Raw genomic sequence first — 10,000 nt, 5'->3', positions numbered from 1 at the left:
CCCTTAATACTTTTCCAAGATAACATTAATTCCCCCCCCCCCCCCCCCCCCCCTCATGTGCTAATAAATGAAAGCCCCCTTACTGTTTCCCTTTTTTGCAGTGTCATTTAAAGTGAACTTACCTGATGACTGTTGAGTGGTTTTTGGACAAACTGACCCAATAAAATTAATGTTACTGTTAGAGTGCACCTCACTCCAAGTGTTTTTCACTGCAAAGTTGAATCTTTCCATCTATGGCAAATACATTTTTCCATGTTCTCCTTGAAAATTGGTTTCAATGCACAGTAAATTTAACAAAACTCTCTCCATGTTTTATCACTTTCAAGGCCTAGCTAGCAAGAAGCAATAATCAAGTCTTTAACCGAGGTGATCCCTATCAAGCTGCTCTGCATTGCAAAAAAGTTCAAAATAGTTTGTTCCATTATAGTTGAAATTAACTCATGCCTCTCATTAGCTTTGCAAATATCTCTCTGGTGGTGAGATTTATCTTAAACAAAAGAAAATATTTTGAGTTAAGTTGGGCTTAAGTTATGTAGAAGCTATTGAGTAATGCAGGCCAGGCTGAAATTTGCTGCTTTGCACTGCCCACCAGAGTAATCAAGGAGGGAAATCTTGTCTTCCACAGGCCAAAGGCCCTCTCAGTGGTATTCTTCTTTTTTGTATAGGCCTTTTGGTACCTGTAGGGTTTGATTGCATACCCACAGTCTCCCAGGAGCCACCCATTCCCGCCTCCTCCACCCTCTCCATACATGCTTGCAAGTAGCTGGCATTAAAAATAGTTGAATCATGTACAGAGCCATGCCATATGCAAACAAAATTTGTAGATGACAGGTAAGCATTGCACACTGTCATCACATTAATAGCATGAAAACCCTTGTGGCAAACAGAGAGATGTTCATCACTGTCTGGGCGCCAGATAGGAATGAGAGAGCCATAAATTGCTCCAGTCACTCTGGGAAAGCCAGCTAAAGGGTAAAATGCGGTCACATTTGCTTGAAAGATTTATACTTGAACACCACCAAAACAAAACAGAGATAAAGCGGGCCGCCGTGGGAACAACGACGCAAAGAAGTTTGTTGTTTGATGAGCATTAATTGATAGGTTTTGTCGAGTTTGAGTCCATATAATAATGCCTTTTTTCTCGAACACAAGCATGTTTCATTCTTACACAAGGAGACAATTTCCTCTTTGCTGTTTCAGACAAACATACAGCATTTAGCTGGGTGTGTTTTGTTTTTTGCTCAATATCACGTGATGGTCGATCGCTTCTCCTTTCCAAATTTTCCCTGTCAGTAGTTTGCATCCCATTTATTTATTTATTTGTATGTTTTTTTTTTAACAACATGTCACTTGTTTTTTGCTGGAAATGCTGCAGCTAGTTGTTCCCTATTAAGACTCTGGGTGCTGCGAATTTAGCTAGATGTGAAAAAAAGTTGACTCACGTCAAAACAAAACGCAGTCCGTGTTAAGTCAAGGCTTTCTTTATTGCCGATTTCCATCGAAGTTTAATATATTAACAACTGTAGTTTTACGGCACCGAAAGTAGGTGGGTACGTCTTGACTATTGGCCTGTACTGGTATACCTGAGTCTCCGCGAATTGCTGTCTCTGTAGATCGATCTTCTTTACAATACACCGTTCAATCAGCCAATTTAATCTTCCTGTTGACAACCTATGCCTCTCAACGACTTCTGTTTCGGTCATATGATTCAGTACAGGCCTCCATTGGTATGTTCTTGGCCGACAAACTGCGTAACAAAAGTCCGTCTTCGGCAGCCATTTTGTTTTGATGCAGCAAAATGATGCTACCCGTAAACTTTAACGGGAGAGTAACGGGAGCTCCTAAGCTCCCGTAAGTTACCGGGCAAGTTATCGGGGAAAATAACGGGATCGAAATTAACGGGAGATTCGAGAAACACCCGATAAGTTATCGGGTAATTACCGGGTGACTTACCGGGCACGGTAAGTTACCGGGTCTTTCGAGAAACAGGCCCCCGGTAAGTTAACGGGCCCGGGGCCTGTTTCTCGAAAGTCCCGGTAATTACCGGGCCCGTTAACTTACCGGGACCGTTACCGGGAAACTTTATCGGGACCGAAAGAGTGTTTCTCGAAGCACCCGTAAACTTTCCCGGTACTTATCGGGCCCGATAAAATAACCGGGAGTTACCAGGCTCTTGCATACACTTCACGCTCGTCATGAAAAGAAGGAAAATGCCTTGGCACTAGATCCGTAGAGCTTGTAGCATCCATTTTCCCAACCGAGCGCTGTGATGGTGGCGTTCGAAACGTTGACCTTCCATCGTTCCTTTTACACCTTCTAGCAGTGAAGGCGACTTTTTAAACCTCATTGGCGGAGAAATTTTGCAAAGGGTGTTTAGATAACAGGATTTTTTTTTTATTCACGCTTTTTGTAAGCAACACTTTTAGTTTACTGGGAAGCATCGCTCTTTTGGAGTAATAGAAGCTCAGAAAAGACAGAAAATGTTACGAGGTTAAGCGAAATTCTCGATCTCGAAGGCTTCGATTCAATACAAGTAGTAGATTGCAGCGTACAGCGAACCAGTGGAAGGAGGTATGTCTTTGAGTCATCGTTTAGCATTATCAGATGTTTTGAATTATCTTCAAGAACATCTGTTTTCAATTTTATCTCGACAGGTACGTCGGGTGGAATTCCGTCTTACCTCAGGTTCACTGCATTTATTTCGATTTTCATTGGCATATATATGCGAACACTCTCAAGATACACTATTTGAAAAAAAATCACGTGTATTTAATGAAACCAAAATAATATTCTTAATTATATAGTTATTTATCATAAGGGTATAGTAGATTTTAAAAGACATTGCTAAAAGGGATCAATTAGTACGTAATCACTTATTAGTTTATGGGATAATTCTATCCTTGATTTATTGTGACTCCTTCGAGTCAAAGATACTTGGTGAACCCCTAGCTGGAAGTAAGATAATTATATTGTTAAATTTGTGGCACCTTTATTAAGGGGGTGGCACTTAACTACAGAAGGACAATGGTTGCTAAGGAACCTGTTTAGTCAAAGAGCCCAACAAAAAGGTTGCATGGATGGTTCTTTGAAGTAACTCTTTCAATGGAAATCTGACATCACTTCAATAAAGGTGTATGCGCAACTAGTCCCAGTCCTCGGTCTCGAAAAAACAAACAAAAAGACGAGGCGGTTTTAATTCATCGGATGGGAACCGTCCCATCAATATTTGTAAACTGTAGCTTGGAATTTCTATTTGGGCAAAAAATGGAACTGATATTTTGAAAAGTGCAACAGAGGAGGGCCATAAATCCATGCTACACTGATTTTGTGTTAGATTGTTCTTGTACTGTTGCATTAAAAATTTGTGAAAAACATAGTTAACTCGCTGAGTTTTTAGGCATTTTGTTTTTTGGCCATGTGATTTACCAAATATGGTCGTCAGTCGAATCAGTAGAAGAAATGTTAAAATAAATAGAACACACAAAAAATGGTAACTGCAGAGTTAAAGAGACTCAAGAAATGATTATTTGAAGGGGTCCATAGCAACAGCAGTTGGTAGTTAAGAGCCACCCCCCTTAAACCTGATTGTTTTCATGCGGCAATAATGACTTTAATGCTGAATTAGATGTGTCGTCAGTATTTCAAACTGTGATAGCATCTCACTAGCTAAAAATGAGGAAATTGGAACTAGAAAGTGACATTTTGAAGTAGAAGCGGGTACCAATAATACTCAGTCATCCTAAAATCACATTTGATGAACAGGGTTTTGTTAAGCCATGATGAGTCCAGGTGATCTGGTGGTAAATTTGCGGTCTTAAGAAAAGATTGATTTTGTTGTACTCATTTTCATGTCTTTGAGACAGATATCCTGATGATCATAAACAAGACTGGCTAGATTCTAGAATACCCGTCTACTTAATTTGCATAGGAATAGCGTCTGTTATTAATATGCCTAGTTCTTCAAAGGGCACTACTGCAAGAATACAATAGTGGCCGGGTATTCTAGAATCACTTCGTGTTACATTATAACACTCGACCAATGGAAATGAAGCAATTGAGTGATTAATTTTATTAGTAGTTTTATTTTTATGAATGCTCCATGTCTTGGGCAATTTTGTTGTCAAGTTTTGGCTTTTGTTTGTTTTTTTGTTGTTACTTTTAACATAGATGCAAAACTATTTTGCTTGTATGTATCAATGTATCAGGGGGGTTTCATTTATTAGCTCATAGGAAGGGGTGGTGGTTGGCAAAATTACTTGGAAAGTCCTTCAAACATTTCCCAACCCCCCTCTATAGTAATGGCAACAATCACATAACCCAAATCTTTATACAGCATTATATCTCAACCCCCCTCTTTCTCTCCCTCATACATACGGGAGCCACCCAACTTATACATGAAAGCAGAACAGCTCAGTCAGTTCATCCTATGCATTCAAGTGTTATTAGCATTACTGCTTATATTCAACATTTTCAACTCAATAATCATCTATATCCTTAGAAGCAACAATTCCGCAGGAGGCGTAGCAGGGTTTTTACGTTTTAATAGGTACCCACAGGAAGGTGCAGTGAAACAAGCGCTTTCTGCATGAGCCTCTAGGGAGGATCTGGGGGCATGCTCCCCAGAAAATTGTTATTATTAGGGCCTCAGAAATGCCATTTCCCATGTTTTCCGGGGGTAAGTTTCATAATTCAAAGCATGAAAAAAATGCTAACTATTCACTCGCTCACTTTATTTGTAAACCTTTGGAACTACTGATATAAGTGTTTAGTAGACGAGTGCATTATCCACGGTAAATGTGGCTACAGGAAAAGGGAGAGACCTCTCCCTTTACAATGGAAATATCAAATAAATAAATAAAATGTTTTATTTTTTGGATTTTTAGAGGTACGCATGTGGGTATGTGCGTATATGGTCGCTACGCCCCTGTTCAGCTTGCATACCATCACAAAAAGTAAAATATATGGCATCCGTAACTTTTAAAACTTCATAGGAAGGGCGGTGCATTTCCATGTCCAGACCATTGAGAGTTAATCATTACAGGTATTTCCCAATACAGGCATTTCCCTGTTCCCAGGAACAGTTCCCATAATTGGGAAAACTTTTTCTAATGGGCAGGAAAATGGGTGTAATATTATAAATCTTTTCTAATATGTACATTCAGCTTTGAAGTCAGCGAAATGAAGTGGAAAAGCCAACATTTCAATCAACCCCCCTCAAAAGGCTGCTCAATATATGACAACCCCCCTTAATACTTTTCCAAAAAAACATTCCCCCCCCCCCCCCCCTCGTGTGCTAATAAATGAAAGCCCCCTTACTGTTTCCCTTTTTTGCAGTGTCATTTAAAATGAACTCACCTGATGACTGTTGAGTGGCTTTTGGACAAAGTGACCCAATAAAATTAATGTTACTGTTAGAGTGCACCTCACTCCAAGTGTTTTTCACTGCAAAGTTGAATCTTTCCATCTATGCCAAATACATTTTTCCATGTTCTCCTTGAAAATTGGGTTCAATGCACAGTAAATTTAACAAAACTCTCTCCATGTTTTGTGACTTTCAAGGCCTAGCTAGCAAGAAGCAATAATCAAGTCTTTAACCGAGGTGATCCCTACCAAACTGCTCTGCATTGCAAAAAAGTTCAAAACAGTTTGTTCCGTTATAGTTGAAATTAACTCATGCCTCTCATTAGCTTTGCAAATATCTCTCTGGTGTTGAGATTTATCTTAAACAAAAGAAAATATTTTGAGTTAAGTTGGGCTTAAGTTATGTAGAAGCTATTGAGTAATGGAGGCCAGGCAGAAATTTGCTGCTTTGCACTGCCCACCAGAGTAATCAAGGAGGGAAATCTTGTCTTCCACAGTGTTCTTCATTTTTGTATGGGCCTTCTGGTACCTGTAGGGTTTGATTGCATACCCACAGTCTCCCAGGAGCCACCCATTCCCGCCTCCTCCACCCTCTATACTTGCTTGCAAGTAGCTGGCATTAAAAATAGTTGAATTATGTACAGAGCCATGCCATATGCAAACAAAATTTGTAGATGACAGATGAGCATTGCACACTGTCATCACATTAATAGCATGAAAACCCTTGTGGCAAACAGATAGGAATGAGAGAGCCATCAATTGCTCCAATCACTCTGGGAAAGCCAGCTATAGGGTAAAACACGGTCACGTTTGCCTGAAAGATTTATAAACATGAATTTATTGTCACACTTGAACACCACCACAACAAAACAGAGATAAAGCGGACCGCCGTGGGAACAACGTACGCAAAGAAGTTCGTTGTTTGATGAGCATTAATTGATAGGTTTTGTCGAGTTTGAGTCCATATAACAATTCCTTTTTTTCTCGAACACAAGCATGTTTTATTCTTACACAAGGAGACAATTTCCTCTTTGCTGTTTCAGACAAACATGCAGCATTTAGCTGGGTGTGTTTTGTTTTTTGCCCAATATCACGTGATGGTCGATCGCTTCTCCTTTCCAAATTTTCCCTGCCAGTAGTTTGCATCCCATTTATTTATTTATTTGTATGTTTTTTTTTTTAACAACATGTCATTTGTTTATTGCTGGAAATGCTGCAGCTAGTCGTTCCCTATTAAGACTCTGGGTGCTGCGAATTTAGAATGGGGGATGTGAAAAAAAGTAGACTCACGCCAAAACAAACTGCAGTCCGTGTTTAAGTAAAGGCTTGCTTTTATTGCCGATTCCATCGAAGTTTAATATATTAACATCTGTAGTTTTACGGCACCGAAAGTAGGTGGGTACGTCTTGACTATTAGCCTGTATTGGTTTACCTGAGTCTCCGCGAATTGCTTTCTCTCTAGATCTTCTTTGTAATACACCGTTCAATCAGCCAATTTAATCTTCCTGTTGACAACCTATGCTTCTCAACGACTTCTGTATCGGTCATATGATTCAGTACAGGCCTCCCTTGGTATGTTCTTGGCCGAGAAACTGCGTAACAAAAGTCCGTCTTCGGCAGCCATTTTGTTTTGATGCAGCAAAATAATGTTACCCGTAAACTTTAACGGGAGAGTAACGGGAGGTCCAAAGCTCCCGTAAGTTACCGGGCAAGTTATCGGGAAAAATAACGGGATCGAAATTAACGGGAGATTCGAGAAACACCCGAAAACTTATCGGGTAATTACCGGGTGACTTACCGGGCACGGTAAGTTACCGGGTCTTTCGAGAAACAGGCCCCCGGTAATTACCGGGACTTTCGAGAAACAGGCCCCTGAACACGAAAAGCATCGACTGTCAAGAGCTTTGCTGACGTAGCCTGGCTCTGTAGCCGCGTCGAGCCACAGAAAGAGCGCGAAAATTAAGCCTCGGTCAGGTGTGTGTGTGTGTGTGTCTGATGGCTTGAGCCTGCGATCCAATCAACAAGCAGTCCCTGGTCAGCGGTCAACTTCAAAAAACAGCTGACCTCGATCACACCGCGGTCAAACGTCTGAGCATGCGCGAGAAATTGTATTGGAGGCAACTCTGTCTATTTCAAACACTGGCAGAGAAGGGAATGGAGATCTAATCCTTGCATACGGAACCTGCGCCCGCAGTGCGCGCGGCAGTCAAAACTGTGCTATCCTGTCAATCATTTGCCCCTTCACCGGAAACAGTGCATTTCGGTTGTTCGTAAATGACATTGTTGTTGATCTACGCAAGGATGCGGTCAAAGTCTTTATTCGCGAAGTTAACTCAAATAAATATCGATACGGTTTTGCCGTCTTCTTGCACTTGATTCGAAAATACCAGCCTGAATTCGTCTTAGAATAGTTAGAAAAAGCACAAATAAAAGCCAAAGCATAAGAGGTCACGTTCGAATTCTGCTCGCCGACAACCCAAGTTTGTTGACAAAAAAATTGCCACAAAATGTTTTAAATGGTTTTCTGGCCCTTTATTACTAATGGCGCTCACGTTCATTTTAAATGGAGTATCGGGAAAGAAAAATTGTCAAGCTGATATTTTTTTCGTGTGAACATACATTTTCACGTAGCGAAAATTTGTATAAGCACTACAAAACGTTTACTAACCATTACCCGAAGGAACACCTTTTAGAAGCTGCAAGGAAGCCGCTGATGAATTTTGCACAAAACCCTCGGCCCCTAACACCGGAAAGCCAGATTTGGAAAGTTTTTCAGTGGAAGGCTCGCTAAGGAAGAGTTTCTAGAGCTTGCCCTCCCGCAGGTCGCCAGAAAGGTGCAAACAAGCTGGTTCATGTTTGAAAAGAGCAAGATCTAGAAGGGGAAGTCAAACTTGTGTTTCTTTTATTGTGCGAAAATTTATTCTTCCCTCAATCCCAAATAAGAACTTGCTGTGTCTTGCAATTCAACAGTGAATTGCTATTAGGCCAATAAGAGAATCAACATCAACAAAGAGGCACTCCCAGGGGTTTGGGGAAGAAAAGAACATGGTTAATTTAAACTGGGGAACAGAGTAACATACATACATACATACATAATCTTTATTTAACGTGGGTAGAAACACTTAGCTGAAGCTATTTTACAGGTTTTCCACAAAATAATATTAAAGAAAAAAAGAAATATATACATAAAAATGTAAGAATATGAATAAAATATATAGTATCTAAAATTTCAAAATTTAGGTAACTAAAATTTAATGTTCCTCACTGGTTTTTTTAACAATATCAAAATATTTTAGGGAACAAGGCAAGAAAACCAATTTAAATTTTAGGGATCAAAAAGCTGGGAACAAGTTTGAAAGTAATTTGGGGAACAAGGAAACACAAGCAAATATGTAAAGGGAACAAGGACTCCTCTCCCCAGGAGGGCCTCATCAAATGTTCTGCGTCTATCCAACAGCTCAAACAAGCTATTCCAACAATTTTTGAATGACCAGCAAGAAAAGAAGACTCTCTTAGAGAAATAGATTATTTATAATAACACTTTAGCATGCGAAACAATGCTCAGATGCTTACGAGCACCCTCATGCCCATGTTTGTAAACAAGCACCATGAGGTATTCCTTGTGGCTGGCTGGTTTAGGCATTGTTTCATCTTTCAACATTGGGCAAAACCAAATCAACTCCATTCTCAGAGGGCACTGGGGAAAGAAGCTAGAAGAAAAAAGTGGCCTTGATCCTATTCTCCCAAGGTAATCTTTACAGAATAAGATCATAGAAGGAACACTTTTGAGTGCCAACCTTAAGCCTTTTAAAACAAGCGCAAACAATATTAATAGTCTTTAAATTCACAAAATGTCAAACAGCATATTTTAGCCTCATATTCAATTAGATTTGGCTGCAATGTTCCTTAAAACTATGCAGAACTATTTACCATAAAATGTGGAACATTTCCTGCCTATCTAAATATGCCGCAAAAGGGCTCCAAAAAGCAACCAGTTAAGTTTTTAGATTAAGATACACAATACCTAAAAATAAATTACTTGATGTGATCAAGACATTGAATGACCAAGCAATAAACAAATGGCAGCAATGTATGTTAGGTTCACAAAGTGGGAAAAAAATATTCCTCAACTGATGTTTCAATATGCATTTAAATAAATTTTCTATCAACAATTCAAGGGACTGACTTTTCACTGGTATTGATTTACATTTCCATGATAAGTTTGAAAGTGAATCTGGCAACCACAGTGCCCTATGAAATGGGAAATAACTTTAGCAAACTCTTTAAACTAACATTTTACAAGGGACACCATTATTGATGCCCTGCGAAGAACAAAGATTAAGTTGAAAGAAGAGTAGGCCTGGAGTTTATCCACAATGGACAGTTAGTGGCTGCATTCACCAATGTAGAGAACAAACACATCAAGTTTCTTGTCAAGCAACCAGGTGTTCAAGGAGCTATTCAATTTCCAAAGAACTATGGTAGTGTGCAACAGTACCTGGGTGAATTCGGGTACCTGGCCTGAAACTGAAACTAATTTTGTGTAACATTCACTTAATGGTTCCTTAATAAAAAAATTGCTAATTCAATTAAGGATTCAAGTCCTTTGAAATCATCAAAGTTACTTTGTGCCACCAGG

Source organism: Montipora foliosa, chromosome 13 (assembly GCF_036669935.1).
Source record: "Montipora foliosa isolate CH-2021 chromosome 13, ASM3666993v2, whole genome shotgun sequence".
In the NCBI taxonomy this organism is placed as follows: domain Eukaryota; kingdom Metazoa; phylum Cnidaria; class Anthozoa; order Scleractinia; family Acroporidae; genus Montipora; species Montipora foliosa.
Note: the sequence above shows the minus strand (reverse complement) of the source record.